Genomic DNA, 20064 nt, shown 5'->3' on the forward strand with positions numbered 1-20064 from the left:
CTCCAGTGCCGGGAAGTTGCTTCTATGAAGGGGGCACCCAGATTTGAACTGGGGACCTCTTGATCTGCAGTAAAATGCTCTACCACTGAGCTATACCCCCAACAGAAAACTGCGGTGCATGTTTACACTTTCCACATACTACAGTGACAATTGTCTAAAACAACTCTCTTGTCTGCGCCTTTCAACAGTTTACGTGCAGCACAGATGTTTTGTATGTGGAACCTAACTCCAAAATGACTGTCTGACTTCAATGGCATTTGCATCGGAAATGGAAATGGCTGAGTGGTAGAGTCCAGATGGACGGAAGATATTGCTCCGATGACCTCGGCGCTGACCGTATGCACGTGCAATGCTTTCATGCTCTCGTTTCGGCGCTGCAGTGCATGTTTTGCAACATCTCACGATGCAACACGGATCTTCGTGTCTTTGAGGTGTTCATCAAAGAAGGAACCTTGCTGTGGTAGCAAAACACCCCTCCTTCAGTGTTTCTTGTGCAGGATGGGCAACGGCAGTTACTTGAAAAGCCGCTCCAGTGCAGGGAAGTTGCTTGTATAAAGGGGGCACCCAGATTTGAACTGGGGACCTCTGGATCTGCAGTCAAATGCTCTACCACTGAGCTAGACTCCCACGAGAAAAGGGCGGTGCATGTTTACACTTTCCACATACTACAATGACAATTGTCTAAAACAACTCTCTTGTCTGCGCCTTTCATCAGTTTACGTGCAGCACAGATGTTTTGTATGTGGAACCTAACTCCAAAATGACTGTCTGACTTCAATGGCATTTGCATCGGAAATGGAAATGGCTGAGTGGTAGAGTTCAGATGGACGGAAGATATTGCGCAGATGCACTCATAGAGTGCATCCGCGCTGACCGTATGCACGTGCAACGCTTTCATGCTCTCGTTTCTGCGCTGCAGTGCATGTTTTGCAACATCTCACGATGCACCACGGATCTTTGAGTCTTTGAGGTGTTCATCATAGAAGGAACCTTGCTGTGGTAGCAAAACACCCCTCCTTCAGTGTTTCCTGTGCAGGATGGGCAACGGTAGTTACTTGAAAAGCCGCTCCAGTGCAGGGAAGTTGCTTGTATAAAGGGGGCACCCAGATTTGAACTGGGGACCTCTTGATCTGCAGTCAAATGCTCCACCACTGAGCTATACCCCCAACGGAAAACTGCGGTGCATGTTTATACTTTCCACACACTACAGTGACAATTGTCGAAAACAACTCTTTTGTCTGTGCCTTTCAACAGTTTACGTGCAGCACAGATGTTTTGTATGTGGAACCTAACTCCAAAATGACTGTCTGACTTCAATGGCATTTGCATCGGAAATGGAAATGGCTGAGTGATGGACGGAAGATATTGCGCAGATGCACTCATAGAGTGCATCCGCGCTGACCGTATGTACGTGCAACGCTTTCATGCTCTCGTTTCGGGGCTGCAGTGCATGTTTTGCAACATCTCACGATGCACCACGGATCTTTGAGTCTTTGAGGTGTTCATCATAGAAGGAACCTTGCTGTGGTAGCAAAACACCCCTCCTTCAGTGTTTCCTGTGCAGGATGGGCAACGGCAGTTACTTGAAAAGCCGCTCCAGTGCAGGGAAGTTGCTTGTATAAAGGGGGCACCCAGATTTGAACTGGGGACCTCTTGATCTGCAGTCAAATGCTCCACCACTGAGCTATACCCCCAACAGAAAACTGCGGTGCATGTTTACACTTTCCACATACTACAGTGACAATTGTCTAAAACAACTCTCTTGTCTGCGCCTTTCAACAGTTTACGTGCAGCACAGATGTTTTGTATGTGGAACCTAACTCCAAAATGACTGTCTGACTTCAATGGCATTTGCATCGGAACTGGAAATGGCTGAGTGATGGACGTAAGATATTGCGCAGATGCACTCATCGAGTGCATCCGCGCTGACCGTATGTACGTGCAACGCTTTCATGCTCTCGTTTCGGGGCTGCAGTGCATGTTTTGCAACATCTCACGATGCAACACGGATCTTTGTGTCTTTGAGGTGTTCATCATAGAAGGAACCTTGCTGTGGTAGCAAAACACCCCTCCTTCAGTGTTTCCTGTGCAGGATGGGCAACGGCAGTTACTTGAAAAGCCGCTCCAGTGCCGGGAAGTTGCTTCTATGAAGGGGGCACCCAGATTTGAACTGGGGACCTCTTGATCTGCAGTAAAATGCTCTACCACTGAGCTATACCCCCAACAGAAAACTGCGGTGCATGTTTACACTTTCCACATACTACAGTGACAATTGTCTAAAACAACTCTCTTGTCTGCGCCTTTCAACAGTTTACGTGCAGCACAGATGTTTTGTATGTGGAACCTAACTCCAAAATGACTGTCTGACTTCAATGGCATTTGCATCGGAAATGGAAATGGCTGAGTGGTAGAGTCCAGATGGACGGAAGATATTGCTCCGATGACCTCGGCGCTGACCGTATGCACGTGCAATGCTTTCATGCTCTCGTTTCGGCGCTGCAGTGCATGTTTTGCAACATCTCACGATGCAACACGGATCTTCGTGTCTTTGAGGTGTTCATCAAAGAAGGAACCTTGCTGTGGTAGCAAAACACCCCTCCTTCAGTGTTTCTTGTGCAGGATGGGCAACGGCAGTTACTTGAAAAGCCGCTCCAGTGCAGGGAAGTTGCTTGTATAAAGGGGGCACCCAGATTTGAACTGGGGACCTCTGGATCTGCAGTCAAATGCTCTACCACTGAGCTAGACTCCCACGAGAAAAGGGCGGTGCATGTTTACACTTTCCACATACTACAATGACAATTGTCTAAAACAACTCTCTTGTCTGCGCCTTTCATCAGTTTACGTGCAGCACAGATGTTTTGTATGTGGAACCTAACTCCAAAATGACTGTCTGACTTCAATGGCATTTGCATCGGAAATGGAAATGGCTGAGTGGTAGAGTTCAGATGGACGGAAGATATTGCGCAGATGCACTCATAGAGTGCATCCGCGCTGACCGTATGCACGTGCAACGCTTTCATGCTCTCGTTTCTGCGCTGCAGTGCATGTTTTGCAACATCTCACGATGCACCACGGATCTTTGAGTCTTTGAGGTGTTCATCATAGAAGGAACCTTGCTGTGGTAGCAAAACACCCCTCCTTCAGTGTTTCCTGTGCAGGATGGGCAACGGTAGTTACTTGAAAAGCCGCTCCAGTGCAGGGAAGTTGCTTGTATAAAGGGGGCACCCAGATTTGAACTGGGGACCTCTTGATCTGCAGTCAAATGCTCCACCACTGAGCTATACCCCCAACGGAAAACTGCGGTGCATGTTTATACTTTCCACACACTACAGTGACAATTGTCGAAAACAACTCTTTTGTCTGTGCCTTTCAACAGTTTACGTGCAGCACAGATGTTTTGTATGTGGAACCTAACTCCAAAATGACTGTCTGACTTCAATGGCATTTGCATCGGAAATGGAAATGGCTGAGTGATGGACGGAAGATATTGCGCAGATGCACTCATAGAGTGCATCCGCGCTGACCGTATGCACGTGCAACGCTTTCATGCTCTCGTTTCTGCGCTGCAGTGCATGTTTTGCAACATCTCACGATGCACCACGGATCTTTGAGTCTTTGAGGTGTTCATCATAGAAGGAACCTTGCTGTGGTAGCAAAACACCCCTCCTTCAGTGTTTCCTGTGCAGGATGGGCAACGGCAGTTACTTGAAAAGCCGCTCCAGTGCAGGGAAGTTGCTTGTATAAAGGGGGCACCCAGATTTGAACTGGGGACCTCTTGATCTGCAGTCAAATGCTCCACCACTGAGCTATACCCCCAACAGAAAACTGCGGTGCATGTTTACACTTTCCACATACTACAGTGACAATTGTCTAAAACAACTCTCTTGTCTGCGCCTTTCAACAGTTTACGTGCAGCACAGATGTTTTGTATGTGGAACCTAACTCCAAAATGACTGTCTGACTTCAATGGCATTTGCATCGGAACTGGAAATGGCTGAGTGATGGACGTAAGATATTGCGCAGATGCACTCATCGAGTGCATCCGCGCTGACCGTATGTACGTGCAACGCTTTCATGCTCTCGTTTCGGGGCTGCAGTGCATGTTTTGCAACATCTCACGATGCAACACGGATCTTTGTGTCTTTGAGGTGTTCATCATAGAAGGAACCTTGCTGTGGTAGCAAAACACCCCTCCTTCAGTGTTTCCTGTGCAGGATGGGCAACGGCAGTTACTTGAAAAGCCGCTCCAGTGCCGGGAAGTTGCTTCTATGAAGGGGGCACCCAGATTTGAACTGGGGACCTCTTGATCTGCAGTAAAATGCTCTACCACTGAGCTATACCCCCAACAGAAAACTGCGGTGCATGTTTACACTTTCCACATACTACAGTGACAATTGTCTAAAACAACTCTCTTGTCTGCGCCTTTCAACAGTTTACGTGCAGCACAGATGTTTTGTATGTGGAACCTAACTCCAAAATGACTGTCTGACTTCAATGGCATTTGCATCGGAAATGGAAATGGCTGAGTGGTAGAGTCCAGATGGACGGAAGATATTGCTCCGATGACCTCGGCGCTGACCGTATGCACGTGCAATGCTTTCATGCTCTCGTTTCGGCGCTGCAGTGCATGTTTTGCAACATCTCACGATGCAACACGGATCTTCGTGTCTTTGAGGTGTTCATCAAAGAAGGAACCTTGCTGTGGTAGCAAAACACCCCTCCTTCAGTGTTTCTTGTGCAGGATGGGCAACGGCAGTTACTTGAAAAGCCGCTCCAGTGCAGGGAAGTTGCTTGTATAAAGGGGGCACCCAGATTTGAACTGGGGACCTCTGGATCTGCAGTCAAATGCTCTACCACTGAGCTAGACTCCCACGAGAAAAGGGCGGTGCATGTTTACACTTTCCACATACTACAATGACAATTGTCTAAAACAACTCTCTTGTCTGCGCCTTTCATCAGTTTACGTGCAGCACAGATGTTTTGTATGTGGAACCTAACTCCAAAATGACTGTCTGACTTCAATGGCATTTGCATCGGAAATGGAAATGGCTGAGTGGTAGAGTTCAGATGGACGGAAGATATTGCGCAGATGCACTCATAGAGTGCATCCGCGCTGACCGTATGCACGTGCAACGCTTTCATGCTCTCGTTTCTGCGCTGCAGTGCATGTTTTGCAACATCTCACGATGCACCACGGATCTTTGAGTCTTTGAGGTGTTCATCATAGAAGGAACCTTGCTGTGGTAGCAAAACACCCCTCCTTCAGTGTTTCCTGTGCAGGATGGGCAACGGTAGTTACTTGAAAAGCCGCTCCAGTGCAGGGAAGTTGCTTGTATAAAGGGGGCACCCAGATTTGAACTGGGGACCTCTTGATCTGCAGTCAAATGCTCCACCACTGAGCTATACCCCCAACGGAAAACTGCGGTGCATGTTTATACTTTCCACACACTACAGTGACAATTGTCGAAAACAACTCTTTTGTCTGTGCCTTTCAACAGTTTACGTGCAGCACAGATGTTTTGTATGTGGAACCTAACTCCAAAATGACTGTCTGACTTCAATGGCATTTGCATCGGAAATGGAAATGGCTGAGTGATGGACGGAAGATATTGCGCAGATGCACTCATAGAGTGCATCCGCGCTGACCGTATGCACGTGCAACGCTTTCATGCTCTCGTTTCTGCGCTGCAGTGCATGTTTTGCAACATCTCACGATGCACCACGGATCTTTGAGTCTTTGAGGTGTTCATCATAGAAGGAACCTTGCTGTGGTAGCAAAACACCCCTCCTTCAGTGTTTCCTGTGCAGGATGGGCAACGGCAGTTACTTGAAAAGCCGCTCCAGTGCAGGGAAGTTGCTTGTATAAAGGGGGCACCCAGATTTGAACTGGGGACCTCTTGATCTGCAGTCAAATGCTCCACCACTGAGCTATACCCCCAACAGAAAACTGCGGTGCATGTTTACACTTTCCACATACTACAGTGACAATTGTCTAAAACAACTCTCTTGTCTGCGCCTTTCAACAGTTTACGTGCAGCACAGATGTTTTGTATGTGGAACCTAACTCCAAAATGACTGTCTGACTTCAATGGCATTTGCATCGGAACTGGAAATGGCTGAGTGATGGACGTAAGATATTGCGCAGATGCACTCATCGAGTGCATCCGCGCTGACCGTATGTACGTGCAACGCTTTCATGCTCTCGTTTCGGGGCTGCAGTGCATGTTTTGCAACATCTCACGATGCAACACGGATCTTTGTGTCTTTGAGGTGTTCATCATAGAAGGAACCTTGCTGTGGTAGCAAAACACCCCTCCTTCAGTGTTTCCTGTGCAGGATGGGCAACGGCAGTTACTTGAAAAGCCGCTCCAGTGCCGGGAAGTTGCTTCTATGAAGGGGGCACCCAGATTTGAACTGGGGACCTCTTGATCTGCAGTAAAATGCTCTACCACTGAGCTATACCCCCAACAGAAAACTGCGGTGCATGTTTACACTTTCCACATACTACAGTGACAATTGTCTAAAACAACTCTCTTGTCTGCGCCTTTCAACAGTTTACGTGCAGCACAGATGTTTTGTATGTGGAACCTAACTCCAAAATGACTGTCTGACTTCAATGGCATTTGCATCGGAAATGGAAATGGCTGAGTGGTAGAGTCCAGATGGACGGAAGATATTGCTCCGATGACCTCGGCGCTGACCGTATGCACGTGCAATGCTTTCATGCTCTCGTTTCGGCGCTGCAGTGCATGTTTTGCAACATCTCACGATGCAACACGGATCTTCGTGTCTTTGAGGTGTTCATCAAAGAAGGAACCTTGCTGTGGTAGCAAAACACCCCTCCTTCAGTGTTTCTTGTGCAGGATGGGCAACGGCAGTTACTTGAAAAGCCGCTCCAGTGCAGGGAAGTTGCTTGTATAAAGGGGGCACCCAGATTTGAACTGGGGACCTCTGGATCTGCAGTCAAATGCTCTACCACTGAGCTAGACTCCCACGAGAAAAGGGCGGTGCATGTTTACACTTTCCACATACTACAATGACAATTGTCTAAAACAACTCTCTTGTCTGCGCCTTTCATCAGTTTACGTGCAGCACAGATGTTTTGTATGTGGAACCTAACTCCAAAATGACTGTCTGACTTCAATGGCATTTGCATCGGAAATGGAAATGGCTGAGTGGTAGAGTTCAGATGGACGGAAGATATTGCGCAGATGCACTCATAGAGTGCATCCGCGCTGACCGTATGCACGTGCAACGCTTTCATGCTCTCGTTTCTGCGCTGCAGTGCATGTTTTGCAACATCTCACGATGCACCACGGATCTTTGAGTCTTTGAGGTGTTCATCATAGAAGGAACCTTGCTGTGGTAGCAAAACACCCCTCCTTCAGTGTTTCCTGTGCAGGATGGGCAACGGTAGTTACTTGAAAAGCCGCTCCAGTGCAGGGAAGTTGCTTGTATAAAGGGGGCACCCAGATTTGAACTGGGGACCTCTTGATCTGCAGTCAAATGCTCCACCACTGAGCTATACCCCCAACGGAAAACTGCGGTGCATGTTTATACTTTCCACACACTACAGTGACAATTGTCGAAAACAACTCTTTTGTCTGTGCCTTTCAACAGTTTACGTGCAGCACAGATGTTTTGTATGTGGAACCTAACTCCAAAATGACTGTCTGACTTCAATGGCATTTGCATCGGAAATGGAAATGGCTGAGTGATGGACGGAAGATATTGCGCAGATGCACTCATAGAGTGCATCCGCGCTGACCGTATGCACGTGCAACGCTTTCATGCTCTCGTTTCTGCGCTGCAGTGCATGTTTTGCAACATCTCACGATGCACCACGGATCTTTGAGTCTTTGAGGTGTTCATCATAGAAGGAACCTTGCTGTGGTAGCAAAACACCCCTCCTTCAGTGTTTCCTGTGCAGGATGGGCAACGGCAGTTACTTGAAAAGCTGCTCCAGTGCAGGGAAGTTGCTTGTATAAAGGGGGCACCCAGATTTGAACTGGGGACCTCTTGATCTGCAGTCAAATGCTCCACCACTGAGCTATACCCCCAACAGAAAACTGCGGTGCATGTTTACACTTTCCACATACTACAGTGACAATTGTCTAAAACAACTCTCTTGTCTGCGCCTTTCAACAGTTTACGTGCAGCACAGATGTTTTGTATGTGGAACCTAACTCCAAAATGACTGTCTGACTTCAATGGCATTTGCATCGGAACTGGAAATGGCTGAGTGATGGACGTAAGATATTGCGCAGATGCACTCATCGAGTGCATCCGCGCTGACCGTATGTACGTGCAACGCTTTCATGCTCTCGTTTCGGGGCTGCAGTGCATGTTTTGCAACATCTCACGATGCAACACGGATCTTTGTGTCTTTGAGGTGTTCATCATAGAAGGAACCTTGCTGTGGTAGCAAAACACCCCTCCTTCAGTGTTTCCTGTGCAGGATGGGCAACGGCAGTTACTTGAAAAGCCGCTCCAGTGCCGGGAAGTTGCTTCTATGAAGGGGGCACCCAGATTTGAACTGGGGACCTCTTGATCTGCAGTAAAATGCTCCACCACTGAGCTATACCCCCAACAGAAAACTGCGGTGCATGTTTACACTTTTCACATACTACAGTGACAATTGTCTAAAACAACTCTCTTGTCTGCGCCTTTCAACAGTTTACGTGCAGCACAGATGTTTTGTATGTGGAACCTAACTCCAAAATGACTGTCTGACTTCAATGGCATTTGCATCGGAAATGGAAATGGCTGAGTGGTAGAGTCCAGATGGACGGAAGATATTGCTCCGATGACCTCGGCGCTGACCGTATGCACGTGCAATGCTTTCATGCTCTCGTTTCGGCGCTGCAGTGCATGTTTTGCAACATCTCACGATGCAACACGGATCTTCGTGTCTTTGAGGTGTTCATCAAAGAAGGAACCTTGCTGTGGTAGCAAAACACCCCTCCTTCAGTGTTTCCTGTGCAGGATGGGCAACGGCAGTTACTTGAAAAGCCGCTCCAGTGCAGGGAAGTTGCTTGTATAAAGGGGGCACCCAGATTTGAACTGGGGACCTCTGGATCTGCAGTCAAATGCTCTACCACTGAGCTAGACTCCCACGAGAAAAGGGCGGTGCATGTTTACACTTTCCACATACTACAATGACAATTGTCTAAAACAACTCTCTTGTCTGCGCCTTTCATCAGTTTACGTGCAGCACAGATGTTTTGTATGTGGAACCTAACTCCAAAATGACTGTCTGACTTCAATGGCATTTGCATCGGAAATGGAAATGGCTGAGTGGTAGAGTTCAGATGGACGGAAGATATTGCGCAGATGCACTCATAGAGTGCATCCGCGCTGACCGTATGCACGTGCAACGCTTTCATGCTCTCGTTTCTGCGATGCAGTGCATGTTTCGCAACATCTCACGATGCAACACGGATCTTCGTGTCTTTGAGGTGTTCATCATAGAAGGAACCTTGCTGTGGTAGCAAAACACCCCTCCTTCAGTGTTTCCTGTGCAGGATGGGCAACGGCAGTTACTTGAAAAGCCGCTCCAGTGCAGGGAAGTTGCTTGTATAAAGGGGGCACCCAGATTTGAACTGGGGACCTCTGGATCTGCAGTCAAATGCTCTACCACTGAGCTAGACTCCCACGAGAAAAGGGCGGTGCATGTTTACACTTTCCACATACTACAATGACAATTGTCTAAAACAACTCTCTTGTCTGCGCCTTTCATCAGTTTACGTGCAGCACAGATGTTTTGTATGTGGAACCTAACTCCAAAATGACTGTCTGACTTCAATGGCATTTGCATCGGAACTGGAAATGGCTGAGTGATGGACGTAAGATATTGCGCAGATGCACTCATCGAGTGCATCCGCGCTGACCGTATGTACGTGCAACGCTTTCATGCTCTCGTTTCGGGGCTGCAGTGCATGTTTTGCAACATCTCACGATGCAACACGGATCTTTGTGTCTTTGAGGTGTTCATCATAGAAGGAACCTTGCTGTGGTAGCAAAACACCCCTCCTTCAGTGTTTCCTGTGCAGGATGGGCAACGGCAGTTACTTGAAAAGCCGCTCCAGTGCCGGGAAGTTGCTTCTATGAAGGGGGCACCCAGATTTGAACTGGGGACCTCTTGATCTGCAGTAAAATGCTCTACCACTGAGCTATACCCCCAACAGAAAACTGCGGTGCATGTTTACACTTTCCACATACTACAGTGACAATTGTCTAAAACAACTCTCTTGTCTGCGCCTTTCAACAGTTTACGTGCAGCACAGATGTTTTGTATGTGGAACCTAACTCCAAAATGACTGTCTGACTTCAATGGCATTTGCATCGGAAATGGAAATGGCTGAGTGGTAGAGTCCAGATGGACGGAAGATATTGCTCCGATGACCTCGGCGCTGACCGTATGCACGTGCAATGCTTTCATGCTCTCGTTTCGGCGCTGCAGTGCATGTTTTGCAACATCTCACGATGCAACACGGATCTTCGTGTCTTTGAGGTGTTCATCAAAGAAGGAACCTTGCTGTGGTAGCAAAACACCCCTCCTTCAGTGTTTCTTGTGCAGGATGGGCAACGGCAGTTACTTGAAAAGCCGCTCCAGTGCAGGGAAGTTGCTTGTATAAAGGGGGCACCCAGATTTGAACTGGGGACCTCTGGATCTGCAGTCAAATGCTCTACCACTGAGCTAGACTCCCACGAGAAAAGGGCGGTGCATGTTTACACTTTCCACATACTACAATGACAATTGTCTAAAACAACTCTCTTGTCTGCGCCTTTCATCAGTTTACGTGCAGCACAGATGTTTTGTATGTGGAACCTAACTCCAAAATGACTGTCTGACTTCAATGGCATTTGCATCGGAAATGGAAATGGCTGAGTGGTAGAGTTCAGATGGACGGAAGATATTGCGCAGATGCACTCATAGAGTGCATCCGCGCTGACCGTATGCACGTGCAACGCTTTCATGCTCTCGTTTCTGCGCTGCAGTGCATGTTTTGCAACATCTCACGATGCACCACGGATCTTTGAGTCTTTGAGGTGTTCATCATAGAAGGAACCTTGCTGTGGTAGCAAAACACCCCTCCTTCAGTGTTTCCTGTGCAGGATGGGCAACGGTAGTTACTTGAAAAGCCGCTCCAGTGCAGGGAAGTTGCTTGTATAAAGGGGGCACCCAGATTTGAACTGGGGACCTCTTGATCTGCAGTCAAATGCTCCACCACTGAGCTATACCCCCAACGGAAAACTGCGGTGCATGTTTATACTTTCCACACACTACAGTGACAATTGTCGAAAACAACTCTTTTGTCTGTGCCTTTCAACAGTTTACGTGCAGCACAGATGTTTTGTATGTGGAACCTAACTCCAAAATGACTGTCTGACTTCAATGGCATTTGCATCGGAAATGGAAATGGCTGAGTGATGGACGGAAGATATTGCGCAGATGCACTCATAGAGTGCATCCGCGCTGACCGTATGCACGTGCAACGCTTTCATGCTCTCGTTTCTGCGCTGCAGTGCATGTTTTGCAACATCTCACGATGCACCACGGATCTTTGAGTCTTTGAGGTGTTCATCATAGAAGGAACCTTGCTGTGGTAGCAAAACACCCCTCCTTCAGTGTTTCCTGTGCAGGATGGGCAACGGCAGTTACTTGAAAAGCCGCTCCAGTGCAGGGAAGTTGCTTGTATAAAGGGGGCACCCAGATTTGAACTGGGGACCTCTTGATCTGCAGTCAAATGCTCCACCACTGAGCTATACCCCCAACAGAAAACTGCGGTGCATGTTTACACTTTCCACATACTACAGTGACAATTGTCTAAAACAACTCTCTTGTCTGCGCCTTTCAACAGTTTACGTGCAGCACAGATGTTTTGTATGTGGAACCTAACTCCAAAATGACTGTCTGACTTCAATGGCATTTGCATCGGAACTGGAAATGGCTGAGTGATGGACGTAAGATATTGCGCAGATGCACTCATCGAGTGCATCCGCGCTGACCGTATGTACGTGCAACGCTTTCATGCTCTCGTTTCGGGGCTGCAGTGCATGTTTTGCAACATCTCACGATGCAACACGGATCTTTGTGTCTTTGAGGTGTTCATCATAGAAGGAACCTTGCTGTGGTAGCAAAACACCCCTCCTTCAGTGTTTCCTGTGCAGGATGGGCAACGGCAGTTACTTGAAAAGCCGCTCCAGTGCCGGGAAGTTGCTTCTATGAAGGGGGCACCCAGATTTGAACTGGGGACCTCTTGATCTGCAGTAAAATGCTCTACCACTGAGCTATACCCCCAACAGAAAACTGCGGTGCATGTTTACACTTTTCACATACTACAGTGACAATTGTCTAAAACAACTCTCTTGTCTGCGCCTTTCAACAGTTTACGTGCAGCACAGATGTTTTGTATGTGGAACCTAACTCCAAAATGACTGTCTGACTTCAATGGCATTTGCATCGGAAATGGAAATGGCTGAGTGGTAGAGTCCAGATGGACGGAAGATATTGCTCCGATGACCTCGGCGCTGACCGTATGCACGTGCAATGCTTTCATGCTCTCGTTTCGGCGCTGCAGTGCATGTTTTGCAACATCTCACGATGCAACACGGATCTTCGTGTCTTTGAGGTGTTCATCAAAGAAGGAACCTTGCTGTGGTAGCAAAACACCCCTCCTTCAGTGTTTCCTGTGCAGGATGGGCAACGGCAGTTACTTGAAAAGCCGCTCCAGTGCAGGGAAGTTGCTTGTATAAAGGGGGCACCCAGATTTGAACTGGGGACCTCTGGATCTGCAGTCAAATGCTCTACCACTGAGCTAGACTCCCACGAGAAAAGGGCGGTGCATGTTTACACTTTCCACATACTACAATGACAATTGTCTAAAACAACTCTCTTGTCTGCGCCTTTCATCAGTTTACGTGCAGCACAGATGTTTTGTATGTGGAACCTAACTCCAAAATGACTGTCTGACTTCAATGGCATTTGCATCGGAAATGGAAATGGCTGAGTGGTAGAGTTCAGATGGACGGAAGATATTGCGCAAATGCACTCATAGAGTGCATCCGCGCTGACCGTATGTACGTGCAACGCTTTCATGCTCTCGTTTCGGGGCTGCAGTGCATGTTTTGCAACATCTCACGATGCACCACGGATCTTTGAGTCTTTGAGGTGTTCATCATAGAAGGAACCTTGCTGTGGTAGCAAAACACCCCTCCTTCAGTGTTTCCTGTGCAGGATGGGCAACGGCAGTTACTTGAAAAGCCGCTCCAGTGCAGGGAAGTTGCTTGTATAAAGGGGGCACCCAGATTTGAACTGGGGACCTCTTGATCTGCAGTAAAATGCTCTACCACTGAGCTATACCACCAACAGAAAACTGCGGTGCATGTTTACACTTTCCACATACTACAGTGACAATTGTCTAAAACAACTCTCTTGTCTGCGCCTTTCAACAGTTTACGTGCAGCACAGATGTTTTGTATGTGGAACCTAACTCCAAAATGACTGTCTGACTTCAATGGCATTTGCATCGGAACTGGAAATGGCTGAGTGATGGACGTAAGATATTGCGCAGATGCACTCATCGAGTGCATCCGCGCTGACCGTATGTACGTGCAACGCTTTCATGCTCTCGTTTCGGGGCTGCAGTGCATGTTTTGCAACATCTCACGATGCAACACGGATCTTTGTGTCTTTGAGGTGTTCATCATAGAAGGAACCTTGCTGTGGTAGCAAAACACCCCTCCTTCAGTGTTTCCTGTGCAGGATGGGCAACGGCAGTTACTTGAAAAGCCGCTCCAGTGCCGGGAAGTTGCTTCTATGAAGGGGGCACCCAGATTTGAACTGGGGACCTCTTGATCTGCAGTAAAATGCTCTACCACTGAGCTATACCCCCAACAGAAAACTGCGGTGCATGTTTACACTTTCCACATACTACAGTGACAATTGTCTAAAACAACTCTCTTGTCTGCGCCTTTCAACAGTTTACGTGCAGCACAGATGTTTTGTATGTGGAACCTAACTCCAAAATGACTGTCTGACTTCAATGGCATTTGCATCGGAAATGGAAATGGCTGAGTGGTAGAGTCCAGATGGACGGAAGATATTGCTCCGATGACCTCGGCGCTGACCGTATGCACGTGCAATGCTTTCATGCTCTCGTTTCGGCGCTGCAGTGCATGTTTTGCAACATCTCACGATGCAACACGGATCTTCGTGTCTTTGAGGTGTTCATCAAAGAAGGAACCTTGCTGTGGTAGCAAAACACCCCTCCTTCAGTGTTTCTTGTGCAGGATGGGCAACGGCAGTTACTTGAAAAGCCGCTCCAGTGCAGGGAAGTTGCTTGTATAAAGGGGGCACCCAGATTTGAACTGGGGACCTCTGGATCTGCAGTCAAATGCTCTACCACTGAGCTAGACTCCCACGAGAAAAGGGCGGTGCATGTTTACACTTTCCACATACTACAATGACAATTGTCTAAAACAACTCTCTTGTCTGCGCCTTTCATCAGTTTACGTGCAGCACAGATGTTTTGTATGTGGAACCTAACTCCAAAATGACTGTCTGACTTCAATGGCATTTGCATCGGAAATGGAAATGGCTGAGTGGTAGAGTTCAGATGGACGGAAGATATTGCGCAGATGCACTCATAGAGTGCATCCGCGCTGACCGTATGCACGTGCAACGCTTTCATGCTCTCGTTTCTGCGCTGCAGTGCATGTTTTGCAACATCTCACGATGCACCACGGATCTTTGAGTCTTTGAGGTGTTCATCATAGAAGGAACCTTGCTGTGGTAGCAAAACACCCCTCCTTCAGTGTTTCCTGTGCAGGATGGGCAACGGTAGTTACTTGAAAAGCCGCTCCAGTGCAGGGAAGTTGCTTGTATAAAGGGGGCACCCAGATTTGAACTGGGGACCTCTTGATCTGCAGTCAAATGCTCCACCACTGAGCTATACCCCCAACGGAAAACTGCGGTGCATGTTTATACTTTCCACACACTACAGTGACAATTGTCGAAAACAACTCTTTTGTCTGTGCCTTTCAACAGTTTACGTGCAGCACAGATGTTTTGTATGTGGAACCTAACTCCAAAATGACTGTCTGACTTCAATGGCATTTGCATCGGAAATGGAAATGGCTGAGTGATGGACGGAAGATATTGCGCAGATGCACTCATAGAGTGCATCCGCGCTGACCGTATGCACGTGCAACGCTTTCATGCTCTCGTTTCTGCGCTGCAGTGCATGTTTTGCAACATCTCACGATGCACCACGGATCTTTGAGTCTTTGAGGTGTTCATCATAGAAGGAACCTTGCTGTGGTAGCAAAACACCCCTCCTTCAGTGTTTCCTGTGCAGGATGGGCAACGGCAGTTACTTGAAAAGCCGCTCCAGTGCAGGGAAGTTGCTTGTATAAAGGGGGCACCCAGATTTGAACTGGGGACCTCTTGATCTGCAGTCAAATGCTCCACCACTGAGCTATACCCCCAACAGAAAACTGCGGTGCATGTTTACACTTTCCACATACTACAGTGACAATTGTCTAAAACAACTCTCTTGTCTGCGCCTTTCAACAGTTTACGTGCAGCACAGATGTTTTGTATGTGGAACCTAACTCCAAAATGACTGTCTGACTTCAATGGCATTTGCATCGGAACTGGAAATGGCTGAGTGATGGACGTAAGATATTGCGCAGATGCACTCATCGAGTGCATCCGCGCTGACCGTATGTACGTGCAACGCTTTCATGCTCTCGTTTCGGGGCTGCAGTGCATGTTTTGCAACATCTCACGATGCAACACGGATCTTTGTGTCTTTGAGGTGTTCATCATAGAAGGAACCTTGCTGTGGTAGCAAAACACCCCTCCTTCAGTGTTTCCTGTGCAGGATGGGCAACGGCAGTTACTTGAAAAGCCGCTCCAGTGCCGGGAAGTTGCATCTATGAAGGGGGCACCCAGATTTGAACTGGGGACCTCTTGATCTGCAGTAAAATGCTCTACCACTGAGCTATACCCCCAACAGAAAACTGCGGTGCATGTTTACACTTTCCACATACTACAGTGACAATTGTCTAAAACAACTCTCTTGTCTGCGCCTTTCAACAGTTTACGTGCAGCACAGATGTTTTGTATGTGGAACCTAACTCCAAAATGACTGTCTGACTTCAATGGCATTTGCATCGGAAATGGAAATGGCTGAGTGGTAGAGTCCAGATGGACGGAAGATATTGCTCCGATGACCTCGGCGCTGACCGTATGCACGTGCAATGCTTTCATGCTCTCGTTTCGGCGCTGCAGTGCATGTTTTGCAACATCTCACGATGCAACACGGATCTTCGTGTCTTTGAGGTGTTCATCAAAGAAGGAACCTTGCTGTGGTAGCAAAACACCCCTCCTTCAGTGTTTCCTGTGCAGGATGGGCAACGGCAGTTACTTGAAAAGCCGCTCCAGTGCAGGGAAGTTGCTTGTATAAAGGGGGCACCCAGATTTGAACTGGGGACCTCTGGATCTGCAGTCAAATGCTCTACCACTGAGCTAGACTCCCACGAGAAAAGGGCGGTGCATGTTTACACTTTCCACATACTAGAATGACAATTGTCTAAAACAACTCTCTTGTCTGCGCCTTTCATCAGTTTACGTGCAGCACAGATGTTTTGTATGTGGAACCTAACTCCAAAATGACTGTCTGACTTCAATGGCATTTGCATCGGAAATGGAAATGGCTGAGTGGTAGAGTTCAGATGGACGGAAGATATTGCGCAAATGCACTCATAGAGTGCATCCGCGCTGACCGTATGTACGTGCAACGCTTTCATGCTCTCGTTTCGGGGCTGCAGTGCATGTTTTGCAACATCTCACGATGCACCACGGATCTTTGAGTCTTTGAGGTGTTCATCATAGAAGGAACCTTGCTGTGGTAGCAAAACACCCCTCCTTCAGTGTTTCCTGTGCAGGATGGGCAACGGCAGTTACTTGAAAAGCCGCTCCAGTGCAGGGAAGTTGCTTGTATAAAGGGGGCACCCAGATTTGAACTGGGGACCTCTTGATCTGCAGTAAAATGCTCTACCACTGAGCTATACCCCCAACAGAAAACTGCGGTGCATGTTTACACTTTCCACATACTACAGTGACAATTGTCTAAAACAACTCTCTTGTCTGCGCCTTTCAACAGTTTACGTGCAGCACAGATGTTTTGTATGTGGAACCTAACTCCAAAATGACTGTCTGACTTCAATGGCATTTGCATCGGAACTGGAAATGGCTGAGTGATGGACGTAAGATATTGCGCAGATGCACTCATCGAGTGCATCCGCGCTGACCGTATGTACGTGCAACGCTTTCATGCTCTCGTTTCGGGGCTGCAGTGCATGTTTTGCAACATCTCACGATGCAACACGGATCTTTGTGTCTTTGAGGTGTTCATCATAGAAGGAACCTTGCTGTGGTAGCAAAACACCCCTCCTTCAGTGTTTCCTGTGCAGGATGGGCAACGGCAGTTACTTGAAAAGCCGCTCCAGTGCCGGGAAGTTGCTTCTATGAAGGGGGCACCCAGATTTGAACTGGGGACCTCTTGATCTGCAGTAAAATGCTCTACCACTGAGCTATACCCCCAACAGAAAACTGCGGTGCATGTTTACACTTTCCACATACTACAGTGACAATTGTCTAAAACAACTCTCTTGTCTGCGCCTTTCAACAGTTTACGTGCAGCACAGATGTTTTGTATGTGGAACCTAACTCCAAAATGACTGTCTGACTTCAATGGCATTTGCATCGGAAATGGAAATGGCTGAGTGGTAGAGTCCAGATGGACGGAAGATATTGCTCCGATGACCTCGGCGCTGACCGTATGCACGTGCAATGCTTTCATGCTCTCGTTTCGGCGCTGCAGTGCATGTTTTGCAACATCTCACGATGCAACACGGATCTTCGTGTCTTTGAGGTGTTCATCAAAGAAGGAACCTTGCTGTGGTAGCAAAACACCCCTCCTTCAGTGTTTCTTGTGCAGGATGGGCAACGGCAGTTACTTGAAAAGCCGCTCCAGTGCAGGGAAGTTGCTTGTATAAAGGGGGCACCCAGATTTGAACTGGGGACCTCTGGATCTGCAGTCAAATGCTCTACCACTGAGCTAGACTCCCACGAGAAAAGGGCGGTGCATGTTTACACTTTCCACATACTACAATGACAATTGTCTAAAACAACTCTCTTGTCTGCGCCTTTCATCAGTTTACGTGCAGCACAGATGTTTTGTATGTGGAACCTAACTCCAAAATGACTGTCTGACTTCAATGGCATTTGCATCGGAAATGGAAATGGCTGAGTGGTAGAGTTCAGATGGACGGAAGATATTGCGCAGATGCACTCATAGAGTGCATCCGCGCTGACCGTATGCACGTGCAACGCTTTCATGCTCTCGTTTCTGCGCTGCAGTGCATGTTTTGCAACATCTCACGATGCACCACGGATCTTTGAGTCTTTGAGGTGTTCATCATAGAAGGAACCTTGCTGTGGTAGCAAAACACCCCTCCTTCAGTGTTTCCTGTGCAGGATGGGCAACGGTAGTTACTTGAAAAGCCGCTCCAGTGCAGGGAAGTTGCTTGTATAAAGGGGGCACCCAGATTTGAACTGGGGACCTCTTGATCTGCAGTCAAATGCTCCACCACTGAGCTATACCCCCAACGGAAAACTGCGGTGCATGTTTATACTTTCCACACACTACAGTGACAATTGTCGAAAACAACTCTTTTGTCTGTGCCTTTCAACAGTTTACGTGCAGCACAGATGTTTTGTATGTGGAACCTAACTCCAAAATGACTGTCTGACTTCAATGGCATTTGCATCGGAAATGGAAATGGCTGAGTGATGGACGGAAGATATTGCGCAGATGCACTCATAGAGTGCATCCGCGCTGACCGTATGCACGTGCAACGCTTTCATGCTCTCGTTTCTGCGCTGCAGTGCATGTTTTGCAACATCTCACGATGCACCACGGATCTTTGAGTCTTTGAGGTGTTCATCATAGAAGGAACCTTGCTGTGGTAGCAAAACACCCCTCCTTCAGTGTTTCCTGTGCAGGATGGGCAACGGCAGTTACTTGAAAAGCCGCTCCAGTGCAGGGAAGTTGCTTGTATAAAGGGGGCACCCAGATTTGAACTGGGGACCTCTTAATCTGCAGTCAAATGCTCCACCACTGAGCTATACCCCCAACAGAAAACTGCGGTGCATGTTTACACTTTCCACATACTACAGTGACAATTGTCTAAAACAACTCTCTTGTCTGCGCCTTTCAACAGTTTACGTGCAGCACAGATGTTTTGTATGTGGAACCTAACTCCAAAATGACTGTCTGACTTCAATGGCATTTGCATCGGAACTGGAAATGGCTGAGTGATGGACGTAAGATATTGCGCAGATGCACTCATCGAGTGCATCCGCGCTGACCGTATGTACGTGCAACGCTTTCATGCTCTCGTTTCGGGGCTGCAGTGCATGTTTTGCAACATCTCACGATGCAACACGGATCTTTGTGTCTTTGAGGTGTTCATCATAGAAGGAACCTTGCTGTGGTAGCAAAACACCCCTCCTTCAGTGTTTCCTGTGCAGGATGGGCAACGGCAGTTACTTGAAAAGCCGCTCCAGTGCCGGGAAGTTGCTTCTATGAAGGGGGCACCCAGATTTGAACTGGGGACCTCTTGATCTGCAGTAAAATGCTCTACCACTGAGCTATACCCCCAACAGAAAACTGCGGTGCATGTTTACACTTTTCACATACTACAGTGACAATTGTCTAAAACAACTCTCTTGTCTGCGCCTTTCAACAGTTTACGTGCAGCACAGATGTTTTGTATGTGGAACCTAACTCCAAAATGACTGTCTGACTTCAATGGCATTTGCATCGGAAATGGAAATGGCTGAGTGGTAGAGTCCAGATGGACGGAAGATATTGCTCCGATGACCACGGCGCTGACCGTATGCACGTGCAATGCTTTCATGCTCTCGTTTCGGCGCTGCAGTGCATGTTTTGCAACATCTCACGATGCAACACGGATCTTCGTGTCTTT

At 47.9% G+C, this 20064-nt stretch overlaps 4 non-coding genes across 4 annotated transcripts; all 4 read right to left on the reverse strand.

The window, feature by feature from the left end:
* Positions 1-1094: 1094 nt before the first annotated feature.
* Positions 1095-1166, reverse strand: trnac-gca (transfer RNA cysteine (anticodon GCA)). The gene has a single exon. It is a non-coding gene; the product is annotated as a tRNA-Cys (tRNA).
* Positions 1167-1622: 456 nt separating this feature from the next.
* On the reverse strand, positions 1623-1694 carry trnac-gca (transfer RNA cysteine (anticodon GCA)). The gene has a single exon. It is a non-coding gene; the product is annotated as a tRNA-Cys (tRNA).
* Positions 1695-3216: 1522 nt separating this feature from the next.
* trnac-gca (transfer RNA cysteine (anticodon GCA)) lies at positions 3217-3288 on the reverse strand. Its single transcript has one exon. It is a non-coding gene; the product is annotated as a tRNA-Cys (tRNA).
* Positions 3289-3744: 456 nt separating this feature from the next.
* trnac-gca (transfer RNA cysteine (anticodon GCA)) lies at positions 3745-3816 on the reverse strand. The gene has a single exon. It is a non-coding gene; the product is annotated as a tRNA-Cys (tRNA).
* Between the last annotated feature and the right edge of the window lie 16248 nt (positions 3817-20064).

The sequence above is a fragment of the Chiloscyllium punctatum genome, chromosome 42 (genome assembly GCF_047496795.1).
Source record: "Chiloscyllium punctatum isolate Juve2018m chromosome 42, sChiPun1.3, whole genome shotgun sequence".
Classification (NCBI taxonomy): Eukaryota; Metazoa; Chordata; class Chondrichthyes; order Orectolobiformes; family Hemiscylliidae; genus Chiloscyllium; species Chiloscyllium punctatum.